Below are 21,302 nucleotides of genomic sequence, written 5' to 3' on the forward strand. Positions count from 1 at the left end.
ATTGTAGTACAGTGAACTCATCGTCATGTTCAAGAAACCAATTTGAAATGATTGGAGCTTTATGACATGGTGCATTATCCTGCTGGAAGTAGCCATCAGAGGATGGGTACATGGTGGTCATGAAGGGATGGACATGGTCAGAAACAATGCTCAGGTAGCCCGTGGCATTTAAACCATGCCCAGTTGGCACTAAGGGGCTGAAAGTGTGCCAAGAAAGCATCCCCCACACCATCACCACCAGCAGCCTGCTCAGTGGTAACAAGGCATGATGGATCCATGTTCTCATTCTGTTTACGCCAAATTCTGACTCTACCATTTGAATGTCTCAACAGAAATCGAGACTCATCAGACCAGGTGACATTTTTCCAGTCTTCAACTGTCCAATTTTGGTGATCTTGTGCAAATTGTAACCTCTTTTTCCTATTTGTAGTGGAGATGAGTGGTACCCAGTGGCGTCTTCTGCTGTTGTAGCCCATCCGCCTCAAGGTTGTGCGTGTTGTAGCTTCGCAAATGCTTTGCTGCATTCCTCGGTTGGAGCGGGCGGTTATTTCAGACAAAGTTGCTCTTCTATGAGCTTGAATCAGTCGGACCATTCTCCTCTGACATCTAGCATCAACAAGGCATTTTTACTGCATACTGGATGTTTTTCCCTTTTCACACCATTCTTTGTCAACCCTAGAAATGGTTGTGGGTGAAAATCCCAGTAACTGAGCAGATTGTGAAACACTCAGACCAGTCCGTCTGGCACCAAGAGCCATGCCACACTCAAAACTGCTTAAATCACCTTTCTTTCCTATTCTGACATTCAGTTTTGAGTTCAGGAGATTGTCTTGACCAGGACCACACCCCTAAATGCACTGAAGCAGCTGCCATGTGATTGGTTGATTAGATAATTACATTAAGGAGAAGTTGAACAGGTGTTCCCAATAATCCTTTAGGTGAGTGTGTATATACTCATAGGCAGTAAGCTAGTATTGTAACCTTTGGCCACTGAAACAACCACAAATAAATAATCAAAAACTTGGGTTCTAGAACAATGCAGCTTACTTTAGGGGACACAGACATACTATGTAGATGTGGTACTGCATGAGTATTGAACACAAACTGAATATTGCATTGATGTGATTGTGTAACAGGATAATGCCAGTACAGCTTAAACTGAGGAGTTATACAGTCTAAAGCCGGGCGTACACTGTGCGACTTTTTCACTTTTTTGAGCCGATTTTCCAGTCGTGCGAGAATCCACGACAAGTTTTGCGCCGAGCGGTTGTGTAGTGTACAGGGGGTTACGAGAGACGATTAACACCACGTGACCAGCCACCGATCAGCAGTCGTGAGGTCACACGGACTTCTGGAGTGTTTAATATTTCGCTCGTCCCTCGTGAGGGTATCGCACTGTTGAAGCGGCGCTGCGAGCAGCTGCGACCAAAAAGTATCAGAACCACTCATGGTGCATGCGCAATCCTGCATCAACGCCGCTCGCTATTTCCCTAATAACACACGCTGTTCGTTTTTGTTTCTACATGTTTTTTTTTTACTCACAAAGATTGTCTAGAAAGCGTGTTTGTCGTGTTCATGTCAAATTAAACTGATCACAAAACACAGATTTACTTTCGTTATTTTGTTTTCCTCATCCAACCCCCATAAATCCCTGTGTGTCCTCCTGCAGCACTCCCGAAGGACAACAGGCAAGACAAAAAAGTCTGACGTGTTGAGTAAAAACTGCTATTTTTAGCTTATTTTTAGGGCCGACGTGTTGCTACCAGACGTACAGTGTGAGCAGTCAGGTCGCATGCGAGAACTGGGTCGTGCAGTGTGAGCACATGACTCGTGAGACCTGCCCTGCGAGGAAGTCGTACAGTTTGACCTGAAGCTGAGTGCTACGAGTGAAAAAGTCGCACAGTGTACGCCCGGCTTCACTGTAGAGGGGATGAAAGATCTACAATAGCATTCTGTTTTACATCTGGGCTGTCTCAGTCTGCCTCTGAAGGAGCTGTCCATGGTCTCCACAGTGAAACGCAGTGGGTAGGAGTTTTTTTTTATTCATTTATTTTTTATAGATGGAGGTCATTTACCCAGCATCCTCCTTACACACAACTCTTCAACCAAATCTAGTGGGCAGCTCAGAACCGTGCTAGCTTTGTTATCTAGCTTGTTCAGTCTCTTCTTGTCCCGGTCAAAGCTGCCTATGCCTCAACAGACCACAGCAGAGTGATAAAAGCGTTTTAGCAGCTGGGAATTAAATTCGAAGGACCTCAGCCTCCTCATGAGATGGAGGCGGCTTTAGCCCTTCTTATACAGAGCATCTGTGTTGTTGGACCAGTTCATTTTACTGTTGAGGTGAACACCCAGGTACTTAAAGGTATTCACCACCTCAACGTCTGCTCCATGGATGTTTACTGATGAGTGAGAAGGAGTGTTTCTCTGGAAGTCAATCACCATCTGCTTTGTTTGACTGGTTTTCAAGTGACAGTGGTTATGCTTGTACCATTCCACAAAGTCCATTAAGTCTGTACTCCTGGCCATTCCCTTCAGACACACAGCCGACAATGGCCGAGTCATCAGAGAACTTCTGGAGGTGACAGCTCCTGGTGTTGTAGGTGAATTCCGAGGTGTAGAACGTCAAGAAAAAAGGTGACAGCACCGTACCCTGTGGGGCTCCAGTACTGCACACAACCACCTTAGACGTACAGTTGTGCAACCTCACATACTGTGGCCTGTTGGCTAGGTAGCTGATAGTCCATGCAGTCAGATATTGGTCCACTTCTGCACCACACAATACGGTCGGGTTTTCCAAAGGAAGTCAACCAAATGGATGACAAAGCAGCAATTTACATTTCTCGAGATGTCTGGGACACTTAACGAATTGCTCCGCTCTCTCGTCAGCTCATGTGAGTTTAAATCCTTCCAGGGAAACCTCAGAGTCCGCTGTGAGTTTGTTCATTCACGTCTCCATAAAAAAACATCAGGCTGTCAGTAGTCCTGCAGGAGCCGGGTCAGCGCTGAGACCTCATCCATTTTATTGGGAAGAGAGCGGACATTTACCATAATCACAAAGGCTAGATGTGGTTTATATCTCTTGGGGCAGCAGTAGCTCAACAGGTTGAGCGGATTGTCCAGTAATCAGAAGGTTGCAGGTTCGATCCCGGCTCCGGACAGAGAATTCTGCTGTTGTGTCCTTGGGCAAGACACCTAACCCACCTTGCCTGCTGGTGGTGGTGGAGGGACCGGTGGCACCTGTGATCGGCAGCCTCGCCTCTGTCAGTGCACCCCAGGGCAGCTGTGGCTACATCGTAGCTCATCACCATCAGTGTGTGAATGGACACTGTAGTGTAAAGTGCTTTGGGGTCCACACTCTGAGAGGTGCTATACGTGCGGGTCATTTATCATTCATTTATATCTCCGTTCCCTCTCCAGAGTTTATTTCTGGAGGCAGAACCGGGTTTCCGTGGAGAGAGAGCCAGCGTAAGGAGCACCCTCAGCTGATTCCTGCAATAGAGCTCCGGGAGATGACGTCACTTCTCCCGGCATGCAACAGTTCAAATCGAAACGGTGCCATCTTGGCAGGCAGAAGTCCGCAGCTGGGCTATTTGTTAATGTCAGAGAACTCAAATGGGAAATATGGTAGATTCCTGTTGTGCCCCAGGATGCAGAACAGACGCGGACGACATAAGGAATGAGCCATCTAGAGGATTCCCCAAGATCCGGAGCGCCGCAAATGTTGGATCATTGTAATAAAACGCACTAGTGACCGGGCTAAAATGAAGCTGTGGGATCCCGAGAGTAAACGTTTTCACTTATGCAGCGACCACTTCATATCAGGTACTTAAACCAACGTTTCCTCAACTGTGTATGGTATTTATTTTAAATGCTTTTATTACGATTCTTAGTGGGCTTCCTAAACTTATTTTGGCGTGGCTTTTTCTGTCTTATTACTCATAGCAGCAAGTAAACGTCACGTAAAACGTTGCCTCGTGAGTTCTGCGTGCTGCCGTTTACGTGTTTTATGATCACAGCAATTAACCGGCTAAGCTGTATTTAATTTTTAAGCAATGGTTGATCAATTGTCAGATCACACATAAAAAGCACTTTGGATTGCTATTATCTGTCTCACCGAGACAGCTCTCAGACAGATCCTGAGACGTTCCTGCCTGACATATTTATTTTATTCACGGAAAAAAATCAGACTAGTGATTTCTCTTGGTGTTCAGTTTATACATTCAAACAGCACAGCACTCTATTTAAACTACTTACATGTAAATCTGTTATTTGTCCATCCATCCATCCATCCATCCACTTTCATCCACTTATCCGGAGTCGGGTCGCGGGGGCAGTAGCCTATGTCAAGAGGTACAGACTTCCCTCTCCCCAGCCACTTGGGCCAGCTCCTCCGGGGAAATCCCAAGGCGTTCCCTGGCCAGGTCAGCTCCAACAGCTTCTGGCGTTTTTAAAAAGCATCCCAGGGGCATGGTTAGGGTTGGACATGTTTAGTCTATTTAATTACTGACTATATAAAATGATTTCTTCGGTTTTAAAGTGTGAAGTAAACTCCGACGGAGTAAAATCCAAGCCAATCCCGTTCATTTTGTTTACATTTGTTGCCTGCCAACATGGCATCTACTCTCTGAGTCACATGACGTCCTGAGCTCTATAGGCCATCAATTCATGTGCGGAGCTGCAGGAGTTTCCCATGAGCCCTCCCAGAAAGTTTCGTAATCAGTAAAAAAAATGAACACAGTTACTTCTCCTGGAGTTTACTTCTTGCGTCTTTGTTTCTCCGTAATTGTGGAGGCAGAAACCGACGTTTCCCGAAGTGTGCTGCTAAAGAGATCTAGCATTAGCTGCACCCACCTTAAGGGCACTAAAACACTCACAGAAGAAAAAGCAAAGAATTAAATAAGAGTAATGAAGCGAGAGCTGCTGTTACTGGCTGCAGCCCACCTCATGCTCTTTGTAACCAAACACAACCTAACCTTTTTCGTATTTTGGAGTCCATCTTCACAGTAGCAATTCACCACAAAATAAAGTTAATGGAAATATAACACTTTACGTCTGGTCTCAAAACAGGAAGTAAGTATTTTCTCATGGACTGTCTATTGACGGCGTTATAAATTCCCCTGCCCCTCTGGTCTTTACTCGAAAATAAAGAGTGATTCTGATCCCATGACAGTAGAGGGTACCATTGAGCATGCCAGTGTATAGCCTGCTACAAGTTTATTACTTTTGTCCATATTAAAATGAAGCTGACCTGTCTCTGTACGATTTTGATTTCATAGGATTTACAACAATAATGGTAATGAAATGTGATATACTAAAATGTGATATCTCAACTTCTCCCTCTTTTAGCTTGCTGGGAAACCTGGATTATGTCCCGATTGAAACCAATTTGGTTCACGTGGTTCTGACTGCCATATGCATTGCAAAGAAAACTATCCACATAAATTGGAACAATAATGATAATCTTTGCATTAACCAGTGTAGAAATCTTTTGTTGGATCATAGTACACATATTACAGCCTCTGATTCCACTTCAAATCAATCTCTTTGGGCTCCTTTGATCGGTTCTAGGGCTGCAGCTATCGAATATTTTAGTATTTGAATATTCTATTGAATCTTCCATCGATTAATCGAGTATTCTATTTGATGATGTTTCAAGTGAAACGAGATTATGGTCTGCTGCTAAAAATATGAAAATAAAAATGATAAAAGGGTCAATAATATATAATAAATTGGTGTTGTCTAGTTCCCTCTTCCCAGCTTATATTTATAGTTAATAAATATTTTATGGGACAACATTTAACTTACATTTCATTCACAATTAAGGTTTGGATTGACCTCATCCTATATTCAAAATAACATATCTAAATATTCACATATAATCTGTAGTATTTAATTATTTCATTAACATGTTCAGTAGTAAGCTACTAGAAATGCTAACATTTAATTTCTACTTGTAACAAGAAGAAGAAAGTATCATTTCTATACTGCCTCTCAAGATAAAAATTAGGAGCTTCAAAAAAACAAAAATTTTAAATATAAAAAGAATTTAGAAGATGTTTAAAAATATATTTAAAATGAGAAAAAATAGGCAATTGTGATTAAGAAATGTTAAGAAAGAGGGAAAATGAACATGAAAGAGGGAAATCGGTGGATAATGAGGAAGGTGGAATTGGTGGGGAGAGCAGAATAAAGAGAGAGGGGTAGAGGAAGGTCATACAAAAGCCAGCTTGAACAAGTGAGTCCTCAGCTGCTTTTTAAAGGAGACCACTGAGTCCACTGATCTCAGGCTCAGGGGGAGAGAGTTCCAGAGTCTGGGGGCCACAGCAGCAAATGATCTGTCACCTTTGGTCTTTAGCCTGGTGCTGCACAACCAGTAGGCTTTGATCACTGGACCTCAGGGACCTGCTGGGGGTGTAGGGACTAAGAAGATCACCAATGTAAGATGGTGCTTGTCCATGTAAGGCCCTATAGACCAGAACCAGGATCTTGAAATGAACCCTGAAGTTGACTGGCAGCCAGTGAAGCTGGAGGAAAAGCGGGGTGATGTGGGTGTGTTTGGAGGACTTGGTCAGAAGCCGAGCACAGGCATTCTGAACCACCTAGACGGTTCAGGGAGGTTCTGCTCAGACACGTGAAAAGAGAGTTACAGTAGTCTAAGCGTGAGGAGATGAAGGTGTGGATAACTGTCTCAAGTTCAGAGCGGGACAGAATGGGACTCAGCTTAGCAATGTTCCTGAGATGGAAGGAAGAGCGAACAAGAGAACTGACATGAGAATCCAGGGTGAGAGCTGGGTCAAAGGTCACGCCAAGATTCCTGACGGAAGGTTTGGTGTGGGAAGCAAGCTGACCAAGAGAGTCTCTGACGTTGGCAACCAGCTTGTCTGGGGCACAGATGAGGATCTCAGTCTTATCTTCATTCAGCTGAAGAAAGCTCCCAGCCATCCAGGTTTTGATAGAGTCTAAGCAGGTGTGTAACAGCTGCAGCTTAGACATCTCATGGGGCTTAAAGGAGATGTACAGTTGGATGTCATCTGCATAAAGATGGTAGGAGATTCCTTTGAAGGAGCTCAGGATGTGCTGAAGAGGAAGCAGATAGAGGAGGAAGAGCAGAGGCCCCAGCACAGAACCTTGTGGGACACCATGGGTAAGGGAGGTGGTGGAGGACCTAAACTTGGAGACGGCCACAGAAAAGGAGCGCTCAGAGAGATATGAGGAGAACCACTCCAGAGCAGATGCTGATAGACCTACCCAGTCTCTCAGCCTCTCCAGTAGCAGGTGATGGTCAACAGTGTCAAAGGCTGCAGTCAGGTCCAGCAGGACCAGAACAGAACAGTCCCCTGCATCAATGTGAATCAGAAGGTCATTAGAGACCCTAAGAAGAGCTGTTTCAGTAGAATGAGCTCTACGAAAACCTGACTGGAAGCAATCATAGATGTTATGTTCATCAAGAGCTGCTGTGAGTTGTTTAGCCACAACCTTTTCCAAGATCTTGGAGATGAACGGAAGTTTAGAAATGGGTCTGAAGCTGCTATGGAAAGAGGGGTCGAAACTCGGTTTTTTTAAGAAGGGGGTGGATTACAGTGTTCTTAAAGTAAGCAGGGACCTGACCAGAAACCAGAGAAGCATTAATTATAGAGAGCATGCTGGGACCGATGGACTGAAAAGCACTTTTAAACAAAGATGAGGGTAAGATTTCGAAGGGGCATGCAGAGGTCTTCATAGAGTTAACTAGTTTGGTTAACTCAGGCAAAGAAACAGGAGCAAAACTATCTAGGATGATGGGCCTGGTTGGAGTCGGGAGAGGCAGCGATAAGGCTGAAGGAGAGATGCTAGATCTAACCTTATTGACATTGTCCACAAAGAAAGACAGACAGTTCTCACAGTCTGCAACAGAGTGGATGGAGGCTGTAGGAGAGGCAGGAGAGACGATGCTGCTGATGGTGTTAAACAGCACCTTGGGGTTCCCTTTGCTCTGGGACACCAGGTTGGAGAAATAGGAAACCCTGGCGTCTCTGACTGCAGAGTTAAATGATGACAGAAGATCCTTTAGGTGCAGCAGATGGACGTGGAGATGGGTTTTCTTCCACAAGCACTCATTGTTTCTGCATTGGCGCTTCAGGCTGCGAAGGCTGTCATTAAACCAGGGAGTAGGGTTCACTGCAGGAACTGATCTGGTTCTGACAGGACAGATGTTGTCCAGAATGGAGAGGCAGTGCTCGTTAAACTGAGAAGTTAAGGAATCTGTGTTGTTATCAGACGAGCAGGGTGGATCGAAAGCAGCAGAAAAATTGCTAGCTGTGCTCTCATTAAGAAAATGAGAACTAACCATACGGCGAGCAGGAGGTGGGGACGCAGACATGGACAAGTTAAAGAAAATGCAATGGTGATCTGAAATATAAACGTCCTCAGGACAAACACTGTCAGTTTCAAAGTTGGGACAGTTTATGCAATGCTCCTTTACTGTGCAGAAGTTGGTTTTGCTCTAGTTGTCAATTGCATGTCGTTTTGCTCCAATTATCAATTGCTTGTTCTTCTTTTCTGAGATGTTTGCTTGTTTATTTGGATGGATTTGTGTTTTCCTGTCATGAGCACGGAACAATGAACTTCTGATTGAGAGCAGCTGCGCAGCTCATAATCACGGACTGATGCGGCTTGGGATTGGACAACTGGGAGATTGGGACTTTATATAAGGACGCTGACAGGTGTGCGAGAGGAGAGAGACACGGAGCAAAGCCGCCACAGAGTAACCGGGCCGCAGTGGGACTCGCGTTCCTGGAACTACATTGGGTTGCGGTACCGACGCTTTCTATCTCCTGGGAAATATCAGACGACGCAGCGGGAGGATCCATCCGTGACATCAGAATCATTCAACGCCCGCCAAACAGCTAAGTGAAGGGACGTGAAATATTGTGGCTATTTCCTGCGTGCCTGTGGATTCTGGGAGGGAAGTGAACGCCCCCCTGAGGTGTGTCTTGTGTTTTCCTCGCAGCGGCAGAACCGGAGCCAGGGAGGGAAGAAGAGCGGGGCAGCGGCCCACCCTGACTGATGACGAGTTGGAGCAGACGCAATCCGTGACGGAGCCCAGGCGAGGGGGGGCTGGGCCCTAGCCTGGAGATTTCTATAAGCACCAGAGACTGGAGGACATCAGGGAAGCCCCTGCAGGAGAGTAAAGGGAATGCACCAGAGCTCCAGTTGGTGGGAGCAACTGTTTTTTTCTGTGCAGCAAAGACGGTTCTTTTTATATTTTTTTAACAGACTGTTTTAGAATAAAACATGTGGATCATACTTCGGTTTTAGTCTTCCTTTAGCAGTGGAACTCTCACAAATGCTGGAATCAAGGAACCTGCTTGGTGACATCAGCATTTAGACTCAGGGTAAAAACAAGGTCTAGAATGTGCCCCCTGGTGTGTGTGGGGCCAGAAACATGCTGGGTAAAGCCAAAGGTGTCCATAAGGCTGGAGAAATTCATGGCAAAGTGATCAGACGGATCATCAACGTGGATGTTAAAGTCACCAACAATCACCAGTCTGGACAGCTTCACAGTGGAGGATAGAAAGTCACTAAACTCCTGAAGGAAAGAACTGTTTGGACCAGGTGGACGATAGACCACAGCACAGTAGAACGGGTCCTTACGCCCGACTTTAATCAGCTGCAGTTCAAAGGAAGCAAAGTGACCAGAGGTTGTAGAGCTACATGGAAGATGGTCTCTGAAAACAACAGCTAGGCCTCCACCACGACCAGAACCCCGGGGCTGGCTAACAAAAGAACAACCACTCGGTCAGAGTTCAATCAGAGCAGAATAATCAGATGTTTGCTGTCAAACTTCAGTCAGAAACAGAAAATCCAGGTTTGTCTGGCGATCATAGGAGATGGTAGCAAGGACACTACTGAAGAGGATCACAGACAGGAGAAAGGTGGAAAAGAGGAGGTTAGTGGAGAAAAGTTTGAAAATGTGGCCGTGACTGCTGCTAAGCCAAGCCGTTTCTGCCTTTCACAATAGTTTCTGTCTTTGCTGGTTTCTTTATTTTCCTCCACAACATTTAGATCACCACATGGTGCCTCAGCAGCATGTGTTCAGACTGTGGAGCGCACATTTAACAAAGCTTCAAATCAGTAAAAAATTAGTCAAGGAATTTAATGAATTGAACCATTCGAATCATTCGATGATTCGTTTCAGCCCTAATCGGTTCCATCACATAGCAATGATGGGGGGGGGTCATTGACATTGTCCTGCGGGATGATGTGGTCGATGGGGAGGAGGGTCTGAGTTTGGAGTATCCAGACATTTCCTGGGGGTGGGTTCAATGGGGAGACTGGGGTTGGGGGGCTGCTGCCCCACTCTGGTGGTGCTTGGGTGGCCTCAGTGGGTGGACATCTGGCGGCCATGTCTAGGGCCTTGGGAGATCTTGATGATGGTCACAGGTAGCTAGTCTTGGCCTGATAGCTCTATCACCTGTGTGGGTCTGGATGAGGATATGGTGTCTAGGGGTGTGGGGGCAGTCATCCACAGATGGGGGTCTTAGTTGGGCCTGGGGGATTTGTTCCTGGATTTTATGCTGCTGGCAAGAGGGTGGGAGCATGGGGCAGTGCCTGGCCCTGGATTGAGGGCCTTGGGTGGACCATGGTACCTCCTGTACTGGCAAGAACAGTTATGTTCCACCATGAGGGAGGGGGATATCTGGGGGGAGAGGACCCTTTATCTTGGGTTCTATGTTTTATGCGGTGCTTGAAATGGAAAAAAATGCACCAGTACTCCCCTTAAAAAAATATCGGGGGGGGTGGGGGGTGGTGGTGGTGGTGGTGGGGGGGGGTGTTAGGCACTTCCCATTGCAAACGAAGGATATCTCTCTCATGCGCATCTACCGTCTGCAGCTATGGATCAACCCGGATCTGACCAATAGTTGGTCAGGTGCTGCATGCTGTCAATTTTTGCAGGAATGTGCACGTTGTCGAATAACTCATCTCTTTTTTTTCTCTCTCCTCTTGTCTGAGCTGATGTGAGCCGATGGTGCTGTATATGCGGCACGCTTCATGCCAGCGGTGCGCCTTTTGCACCTTAGAGAGAGTGCATTTGTAGCGGTGTCCGGGATGGAGCAGAGGGCAGACGTGGCAGCGGGAGTGTGCGCAACAGCAGTTGAAGCACATCAATAATCAGACATCCTCCTCTACATATACAGGTGGCAGATGCAGAGGAGAAGTCTTTTTCCACATGACGGAAAGTCAAACAAACAACTATGAAAAGAACGTACTCCTGTTCTTTCACAAGACTTCAGACAGAGGTATTTGCTTCCTCCCCCGTCCTTCAAGTTCATCACGTGAGCACCTTACATGATGCTGCATGGACCCAGAGTAAGCGGTGGCGCTCCCCACTTCACCCGTGCATGAGAGGTAGATGGTGTTTGGAAAATCTGTGAGGGAAGCTTGTAAAAAGATTCAAGCAGATGCATGTCTGAGACCTGAGTGAAGTTGGCCCCTCGCACCTTCTTCAGATCCAACAAAAGTGGTATCAAACCATTGTGCTACGTTTGTGCTGGTTTGTGCTGCAAAATTTTTCGTTTGTGCTACTATCGTTTTAAAGATATTAATAAAAATTTCTGGAGGTCATCAGAGGTCAACCAGCCCCCCCACATTAATGGAATCAAACAAAACTGGTGTCAATCAACTGTTCTACGTTTGTGCTGGTTTGTGCTGCTAAAATTGTCATTTGTGCTGCTTCTGTCTTGAAGATATTAATGAAAATGTAAAGGTCAAAAGGTCAACCAACTATAGACACATTACTAGAGAGCTGTGATTGGCTAGCCAGAGTCCTGGTAGGAGCTGCTGAGGTTCCAATGGAGCGTGCCTAGACCATTCTTTGCAAAGCAAGAATTTGGTCTAGTTCACTAGGCTAATGAGCAACAGCAGCACAAACCAGCACAAACGTAGAACAGTTGATTGACACCAGTTTTGTTTGATTCCATTAATGTGGGGGGGCTGGTTGACCTCTGATGACCTCCAGAAATTTTTATTAATTTCTTTAAGAAGATAGTAGCACAACCGAAAATTTTTGCAGCACAAACCAGCACAAACGTAGCACAATGGTTTGATACCACTTTTGTTGGATTTGAAGAAGGTGGGGGGGCCAACTTCACTCAGGTATGGCTGAGTGTTCCAGCACTCGATGAGAATGTTCTCAGCCCTTTGAGAAGTGGTGGTACTCTAAAGAGATATTTTAGAGGTGGTGGTACTGTATACTACTGCGTACCAGCCCAATTAAAGCACTGGTCCTATATCGTCTGGAATTTGATCAAATGCAGGGCTGAGAGCAGATACTCTGATGGGGTGGGACTGGGTTGGTGGCCTTGGACTCCGTGGGGTTCTGTGAAGCTCCTGCTGCTACTTCACATCACCACACAAGCATGCACATGGGGCCTTGGGGTGTAGGTAAGTCAGGGGGTACAGGTGTGGTTCCCATCTTTGCACATTAAACACTTCCACCAACGACAGTTCATGCAAATTCACACTTAGGGCCTTGGGAGTGAGCACACACAACAGCACCTGGCGGGGGGATCTCAGCCTCACCCTGAGTGCTGATGCCTATTTCCAATTTGAAGCTGAACCTAGACACTGGTGGGGTCTGGATCCCTGGGCTTTGTCGAATCCATGGCGGGGTTAGTTGCCCTTGGATGCCATTAGGACATTAGTATGTAACTAATGTCCCGCTGATGTCCAGCTCCCGGACACGTAACCATCAACAATGGCGGACATGCAGATCTTTCACTGCAGTGGAAAGACCAGCAAGGCCCAATATCCTTGGTCAGCTTACACAGGTTGGACTATTGCAATGGTCTCCTCACTGGTCTTCCCCAAAAGCTATGAAGAACTGCAGCTTGTTCAGAATGCTGCTGCTAGAGTCGTAACAAGAACTAAGAGAAAGGAACACATCACTCCTGTTGTTAGATCCCTACACTGGTTACCAGTAAACTACTTTGAAAAAGATTTCAAAGTGCTCCTACTAGTTTATAAATCACTCAATTGCATGGGACCAAAATACATGTCCGATCTCATTCCTGTTTATACACCCAATAGGCTGAGATCCTTAGGTAACAATCAGCTGGTAGAACTTTGGGTCATATCCAAACAGGGCGAAGATGCTTGAGCTATTGTGCTGCTCAGATATGGAATCAGCTTCCCCAGGACCTCAGATCTGCCCCAACCCTAGTGTTGTTTAAATCAAAACTTAAAACCCTAACGTACTCATAAGCCTTTAAATTAATTATTTCTTATGCTGCTTCGTCTCCACTGTAATCTGTGAAGTAATCGCTCAACCTTAATTCTGTCTTTTCCTTTTAGCTCTAAACTATAATTTTATCTGTGTATATTTTTTATTTGTGTCCTCGTGTTTGTTGTTGTGCCATTTAATGCTAATTGTAAAGCACATTGAATCGCCCTGTGTTTGAAATGTGCTATATAAATAAAGCTGCCTTGCCTTGCCTTACCTAGTTATTTTATTTATTTAATCAGGATCCCCATTAGTTGTTAGCATGATAACAACTATTCTTCCTGGGGTCCACACCATACAATCCATATACATTATATCTACAATAATATAGCATTAATTATTAAAACTGACAATCCTAAAAACATTTAAACATTAGAATCATCATATAAACATTAAACATTACTACAAACCATCGTTAAAACAATATTAATACATTACAGGTTTTTAAACTAAATCGTATGCTGTGTTAACTAATCCATAAGAACCGTTCACATTTAAGTAGAGATTTTCTTCTGAAAGAGTGCCAATCATAATTGTTTTTTTAAAAGAATACTCTTTATGTATCTCCTTTAAATTAAAAAGGCAGTTTATTCCATATAGTATAATATATTAGTTTTTGGTTGAGGCAATGCATAATTATTCAAAGATGAATGTCTAGTTCTATACTCATGTCTCTCTTGTACCAGTCGTTTGAGAATATAAGCAGACTGGTTCTTTAATCAGAGATATTTTTCTTACTAATTGTGCTAGTCTACTGGCCATTCTCTGTTCTACTGTTAACCAGAATAATTTATTATGCATCATCTCAACTTTTTCCCTTATTGAACAATTTAAGGCTAGTCTCGCTGCTGTTTTCTGGGTCAACCGGATCTTATGAACATCTTGTTTAGAAGCAGAGGACCATACTACTACACAGTATTCCAAATGAGCCAAGACTAAAGTTTGTAAAACCAGTCTAGCATTTTCCTCATTTATCAAATATCTGCATCTTCTAATGACAGAGATACCTTTACTTATTCTGGATACCAATTTATTAATACGTTTTGTTCATGAGAGACTGTCTAACCATACACCTAATAATTTTACCTGTTTTACCTGTTCAATGATTGTTCCTTTAAGGAGTGCATTAAGCTTTAGATCTGTTCTCATAACATGCCTAGTTGCCAATGCCATAGATTTTGTTTTAGAAATATTTAATTTTAACTTGCTTTTATCAATCCATTTTGACACCAGTTATGATTTTGTTACTAAGCAGGCCGAAGGTGCCTTTACTTTGGAGTTGCTCGACTTCATTTTTCTTGCTGAAAACAGATGGAAATACTCCATTAACTTTGGGTTAGCATGTAGCTAGTGTCCCGCTTATTTCCAACCGTGAAGCAAGAGCTGATATAAAAGGCCACGGAGCCCAGTTACGATCTCAGTGGTCTGAGGCTTGTAACAATCCCAGTCTGTATTAGATCTCCACTGGCGATCATCATGACTACAGCCTCACACGGGAGCCAGTCTGCCATGCGGGTGGGAAACCCTGGTCCAAGGAGCCCTTCTTGGCTTCTTGGGTTAGCCAAGATAGCTAGTAGCTACACTGATTCATTTGTTCCAACCTAGTTCCAAACGTAACAACCCCACCCTCAGCTCCACCTCTTTTCTCATTTTTGGATTGTCTGGGCTTGACGGGACCTGTGACACGGTCAAAATGGCGGTGATGGGAACCTCCCATTTGGGCACAAAAACGTATAATTCGAGCCTATGGACACGAATTGTCCAGAATATATGTTGATGGCATGTACGGATGCAGGTGCTCCCACCAAGATGAACTTGAACATTTTTAACAAATCACCTGTGTGGTGGCTGTAGTTGGCACTAACTGCACTAATGTTACGGCCAATGGCCTAGAGTATTTTATCTTAGTTGGGTACATGTTCCTTCTTTTTCAGGTTGTGTTGCAGTTACAACATTTCTCCAGCTGGTTCTGCCAAATCCACCATTTCTTGGGCTCCTCTACAACAACACTCCAGCCAATCATCATTGAACAGAGGGATAATGATCCATCCAATCAGAAGGGATCCAGCCTTATTTAAGAACCCAGCTCATCAATGGACGTTGGCAGCTGTGTGGGTGTGTGTAAACAGCTTGCCCTGGGGTTTGACTTGAGAGTTTCTGCCCTGTTGTGTTTGTTACCAGTAGTGAAGGCTTCTCTAGAAGGAACTGAGCTTTAATCAAGTGTTTAGTGTTTATTCCCTTGTGTTCAGTTTTGGAATTGTAGTTAAATACAATCCGTTGCCTCTAGCTCCCGCTGAGGCATTGCAGTGTGGATATTTATTTTCTCTTTTTAGTTGTGGTGTTTGCTTCTGGGTTTGTTAGTAGGGAGTCCCAAACTGGGTTACTCAGTCTTAATTTACATTCTTGTTCATTTAAGCCCATTTTCTGTTAGTGTTAGACTGTTGTTTTGGTATATGGAACGTGGATTCTGTGAAACTTAGAAGAAAACGCTCTGCACTGAATAAATCTATTACCTTTTTACCTTTTACATCTGGTTATTTTATTAAAATGTTACTTCCCTTTTGCTTGGTTGAGCCGGGTTGTAACAACTGTGAATTATTACCTTGTGTTTCTCAGCAAACATTGCTACTTTTATACATTCTCATGTGATCTCGCATTGAAAATTTAGGCCTAGTCCACACGTAGCCGGGGTTTTTTGAAAACGAATATCCGCCCCTCCAAAAACTTGCATCCACACCGCCACGTTTTAAAAACAAACTCTGTCCACACGTACCCGGATAAATATGTTGTTAAGGACATGCCAGACCTGTAGGCGGCAGTACTTCCCCGTTCTTACCTCGTCCTTCGTCTGTGGTCTTCCGCAAGGAGCAGTAATTCCGCTTGCAAAAACAAACAAGCAAAAAGCGCTTGGACAATTGATAAAGCGAGCGCAGCTCTGAGGGCATCCATGCTGTCGGCTAGTGTAAACACAGGTCGCACACGTGATGTCAGCATTTTTTGTCGCGGAAAGTGACGTTGCGGACCTTAAAACTCCGGTTTTGTCTGTCCACACGCAGACACCCAAAACGGAGAAAACGCAGATCTTCACTTTGGCCGGAGTTTTTAAAAAGATCCGTTTTCGTGTGAAAAAACTCCGTTTTCGTGTGGATGACAGGCCAAAACGTAGAAAAATATCTACGTTTTGGCAGATCCCTGGCTACGTGTGGACAGGGCCTTAGTCTTGTTAGATTTTTTTGTCCCCCTTGTTATGGCCACCAGCCTGGCCTCTTCAGGTGGAGGAGCCAGGATCACCCAGCCCTGGTGATCAGCCAGACACCGCCCCTCCTCCTCCTTTCATCCAGGCTGCTGAGGAGCACAGCTGAGCTGAATCTCTCTGACGACCCACACCTGGGATAAAAAGGCTGTGTGTGGGAGGCAGTTTTTATTTTTTTACGCTCTTACTCCGACTCACACTCCAGCACAGTAGGTGGCGGAAATGCACCTAGCAGTTAGATGCCACCCGCCAATAAACTCGACGAAGAAGAAGAAGTCTGGGAGGCAGCAGTGCTGGGGTTCTGCTGTCCTCCAGGCCTCATTTTGGTTTCAACCCTTTCGCTTTGATGAGTTAATTTTAATAATTTTAACCCTTGAGTGATCCAAAGGGATCTTCCTCCTTTCTCCCCCTCTCTTACACTTCTGTACATCATAGTTTTAAACATGCACACTGCATGGTGGCACAGTTACCTTGCAGTAAGATGGTTGCAGGTTTAAAAACCAGCTGCACCCTTTCAGCATGGAGTTAGCATCTTCTGTGTGCATGCACGTGCTCCATTAACAACAAACATGCATGTCAGTTTTACTGGTGACTGATGTTGAACTGGTTTGTTCCTGCATGTATTCTTTGTAAAATACTGAATTGTGAAAGTAGATGCATAAATGAAATTTACAGACGTCAGTGTGCTCAACATTCATGTAAATAAAAAAAACACATACTTAATGTTTTTTTTTTCAAATTGAGATTGTTTGTTTATAATGATTAAAATTAAATCAGGAAAAATAAATACATAAAACTGTGACTAAAGGCAGTTCTGACCCACTCAACCCTGTGACTGTTTACAGACAACCTGCAGGTAGATACAAAACAATGAGCTCATGTTATTGCTGGATATCTTTTTCATGTTTCTATGCAGCTTCTACAATCTGCTCTTTAACTGTATTATTTCCTGCAATTTCAGCTGTTAACTTAATTTTTTTCTCTAAGTGTTTTTCTCCCCTGAAGAAGCTACAATGATGTTCTGCTGAACTGTGGTGGCCTCATGGAGGGGGCCATCGTCTTGGTGTTTAAACTCACAAATCTGCAACTGTGGATTCTAGTCTTAATAAGTCTGCAACTGTGGACTTGGTTCTTGGACACTGGCAACTGTAGGTGTCAGCAAATCCTCAATATTTATAAGCCTAAAACAGAATCTTAAAGTACAAGTTCACTTAGGACTAAAATAAAAAATACTGTCGTTATTAGTTTTTTTTTGTCTCAATATGGATTTGCTGCTAGTTTACCCGTTTAATTATAGATTCACTAGGATAAACACGATAAAGTTTCTCTCACCAAATAGAATATTTACTAAGAAATCACAATGTAACCATAGAAACACTACTTGGTGTGTGTGGGTGTGTGGGTGTGTGTGTGTGTGTCTGCTCTGTATTCTTGATCCCCAGTGAGTCGTGGCGGATGGCTGCTTACAGGCGCGCAGATAGGGTGGGGGACGGGGGGGATCTGTCCCCCCCAGATTCAGATCGACCCCGATCCGTTTCCCCCAACTAAGGCCAGAAAGAAAACAAAATCGGAGGTTAAGCGCTTGAAGCTCCTTTTTCCAATCACACTGAATGCAGCATGACGTAAACAAACACCGACTCCAGAGGCGCAAAAGTGGTTGCTGCTAGGATGCAGGATGAAGCGAAAAAGGCAAGCAACGATTACTGCATATTTAAAAAAGACCAACAGTGTAAGTAGGCGGGACCGATCTGTCTGTGAATGCATGCTGGTTCTAGTTTCAGTACGTTGTTGTCAGTGTTGGGACTTACTCGTTATAAGCGCCAAAGCCTCATTGCTGACTTTAACAAGTCTCATCTACAAATATGATCCCTTATGAAGTTACTACTTTACATCAGAAGATAGTGGAGATGTGGAACCTTCAGGCTGAGCAAAGTTTGGGAGTTTTTAGTTTGAAAATCGCCTCCCGCCGAGAGGCTCCCAGTCGGGGAGAGGAGGAGATGCGCGCAGCATGAAGAGTGTAAATATTAGATAAAACGTATAATTGCCGGCGGGTCTGGTCTTTTGTTGACTGATCACTTTGTCTGCTAATGACTGACTCTGATTATGAAGCAGAATATTGACTCTGATGAAGAAATTCACTCATCCAGCCGGGAAGATTGACGCTGCTGCAGCATCAGACAGCTGGTGCTGCACGAGAGGTGTGTGGAGTTTACAAGCTCCAAACGTTGGGTTTGATGTTGGTTTAACCTTCTCTGGGACGTGATGGATGTAGAAATGATGGTAAAACACCGCTAACGCGATAGACGTAGCGACAATGTAAAAAAAAAGCCGTATAAAAGAGGCAGATGCCAATGCGTTAGGTATGGCAGTCAAGTGTACCACATAATCATAAAAAAGTAAAATATAAAATTTAAAAATAGATTTTATATTTATATATAAATTAAAACTTTCCAAATATAATGAAAATTTATAAATAACATAAAAATACAAAAGAAGATCTGTTGGTCAGGCTGAAAAGTTTGGGAGCCACTGCTCTAAGTGTTAAGTAGAAGAAGAAGAAGAAAATATAATTTCTATTGCGCCTCTCAAGATAAAAATCACAAGGCGCTTCACAAAAACAAATGTAAAAATATAAAAAAGCATTTAGAAAATGTTTAAAAATATATGTAAAATGAGCAAAAATAGACAATTTTGATTAAAAAAATGTTAAGAAAGAGAGAGAGAATAGGAAAGAGGGAAATCAGTGGATCCTGAGGAAGGTGGAATATTGTTTCTTATTATCTTTTATGTGCAGTTTTTTAGGGCTTTTATGTTTTCTGTAAAGATTGGTATGCTGAAAATCATTTAATGTTTTGCATAAATTAAAGCATGGGGTTTTGGTTAGTAATCGATTGGGAGAATAAAAAATGACTGAATTAAATTGTGGGGCGCCTCAGTCAGTGCGCCCCAGGGCAGCTGTGGCTACATCATAGTTTATCACCATCAGTGTGTGAATGTGTGTGAATGGATGAATGATACACTGTAGTGTAAAGCGCTTTGGAGTCCAAGTGTGGATCATTTATCATTTATACTGTTGATCAGGCAGAGCTTTGTTGCCAGCGTTCCACTGCATAATGGCTTCAAACACGTATATAATGTGCTAAATAAATAAACGATAAACAATAGTCAGTGACTCGATGCAATTTGCTCTGTTCCTTTATATAGGAAACATTTTTCTGATTGGCTTAATAAAATGACCTGTATTGGAATGTTTTATTATGTGAAGTGCCTTGAGACGACTCTTGTCGTGATTTGGCGCTATATAAATAAACTTGAATTGAATCACAAAGTCAATCAATACGTCACACGTTATTAACCAGTTCTGTGTTTGCGGAGGCAGACTCTGTGTGTGTGTGTGTGTGTGTGTGTGTGTGTGTGTGTGTGTGTGTGTGTGTGTGTGTGTGTGTGTGTGTGTGTGTGTGTGTGTGTGTGTGTGTGTGTGTGTGAGTGAGTGAGTGAGTGAGTGAGTGAGTGAGTGAGTGAGTGAGTGAGTGAGTGAGTGAGTGAGTGAGTGAGTGAGTGAGTGAGTGAGTGAGTGAGTGAGAGAGAGAGAGAGAGAGTGTGTGAGTGAGTGAGTGAGTGAGTGAGAGTGAGAGAGAGAGAGAGAGAGTGTGTTAATAAGCAGAATCCAGATGGCACATCTGTTGGACTTTCCTCTGGCGAATCTCCCAAGCTGATCAAGGTAGAAGGGTCGAAGGCAGAACCGAGACGTTGACGAGGTTTAAGAGTTCAGGGTGGAGCCCAGGTAGTACTTATAGTCAGAGGTAAAATCCTGCTGAGCTGTGAGTCTGCTGTAAAAGCTCTCCGTGCTGACAGCTGCTGTGTAGAGCTAAGCAGAGGAGAGGTTCTGACCCAACAGAGAGGGAGATCAGGGCCTCCTGCTCGCCTGTATTTAGATTTTTATTAACAGGCGCCACCAACGCTCAGCGGACAGTTTCTGCTGACTGGGCTCAATGCTGAAATTGGCGTCTTGGCAGAACTGAACAATTTCAGTCCTGCAGATCGTTTTATAAGGAACTACTGGACACTTTCCAAAAGGATTGTTGTTTTGAGTCATCAGGGTTTTACTGCAGAGCTTTTGTCTGTCACTGCCAGGGCTGAGAAGAGTTTCTGAACATCTGTTTTTATTTAATTTTTGGTGGTAAAGAGGAATAAATCCACTTCTTTAAATCATCTGTTTGTGTAAAAACAAGTAATCTAAATCACACGTTAGTCAGCAGGGGCCTCATTTATCAAGCTTGCTTACGCACAAAACAAGGTTGGAAAACTGCGTAAGCAACTTTCCACGCAAACTTTGGGATTTATGAAGGAAAACTTAGCGGAAAAATGTGCGCAACTTTAAGTTGACTAAGGACCTGGCTTACACACATTTTGGACATAGAGAGCACCTGCAGTGCTGCTGCTGAGAAGGATAAAATAATGAAATCTTGCAGCATTATCACTTGTAACGCTTAGTTTTCAGACAGAACAAGACCCCCCCCCCCCCCCCCCACACACACACACACACACACACACACACACACAGAGCCTGAAGCGCAGAATACGGAATGCAGAATATCAGCAGGGGGACAGATTGAGACAGAATGTCAAGCGTCTGTGACAGTGCGTGTCCTGTCACTGTCACCCTATTGATCATGCGCCCTGGCTACTTGTACAGGGGAGATCTCCATTTGGCTGACTGGTTAGCGTGCATGCCTTTCACCTGGGAGTCTGGGGATTAAATCCCGTTTGGACCTTTTTTTTTTATAT

Source organism: Nothobranchius furzeri, chromosome 12 (assembly GCF_043380555.1).
Source record: "Nothobranchius furzeri strain GRZ-AD chromosome 12, NfurGRZ-RIMD1, whole genome shotgun sequence".
Taxonomy (NCBI): domain Eukaryota; kingdom Metazoa; phylum Chordata; class Actinopteri; order Cyprinodontiformes; family Nothobranchiidae; genus Nothobranchius; species Nothobranchius furzeri.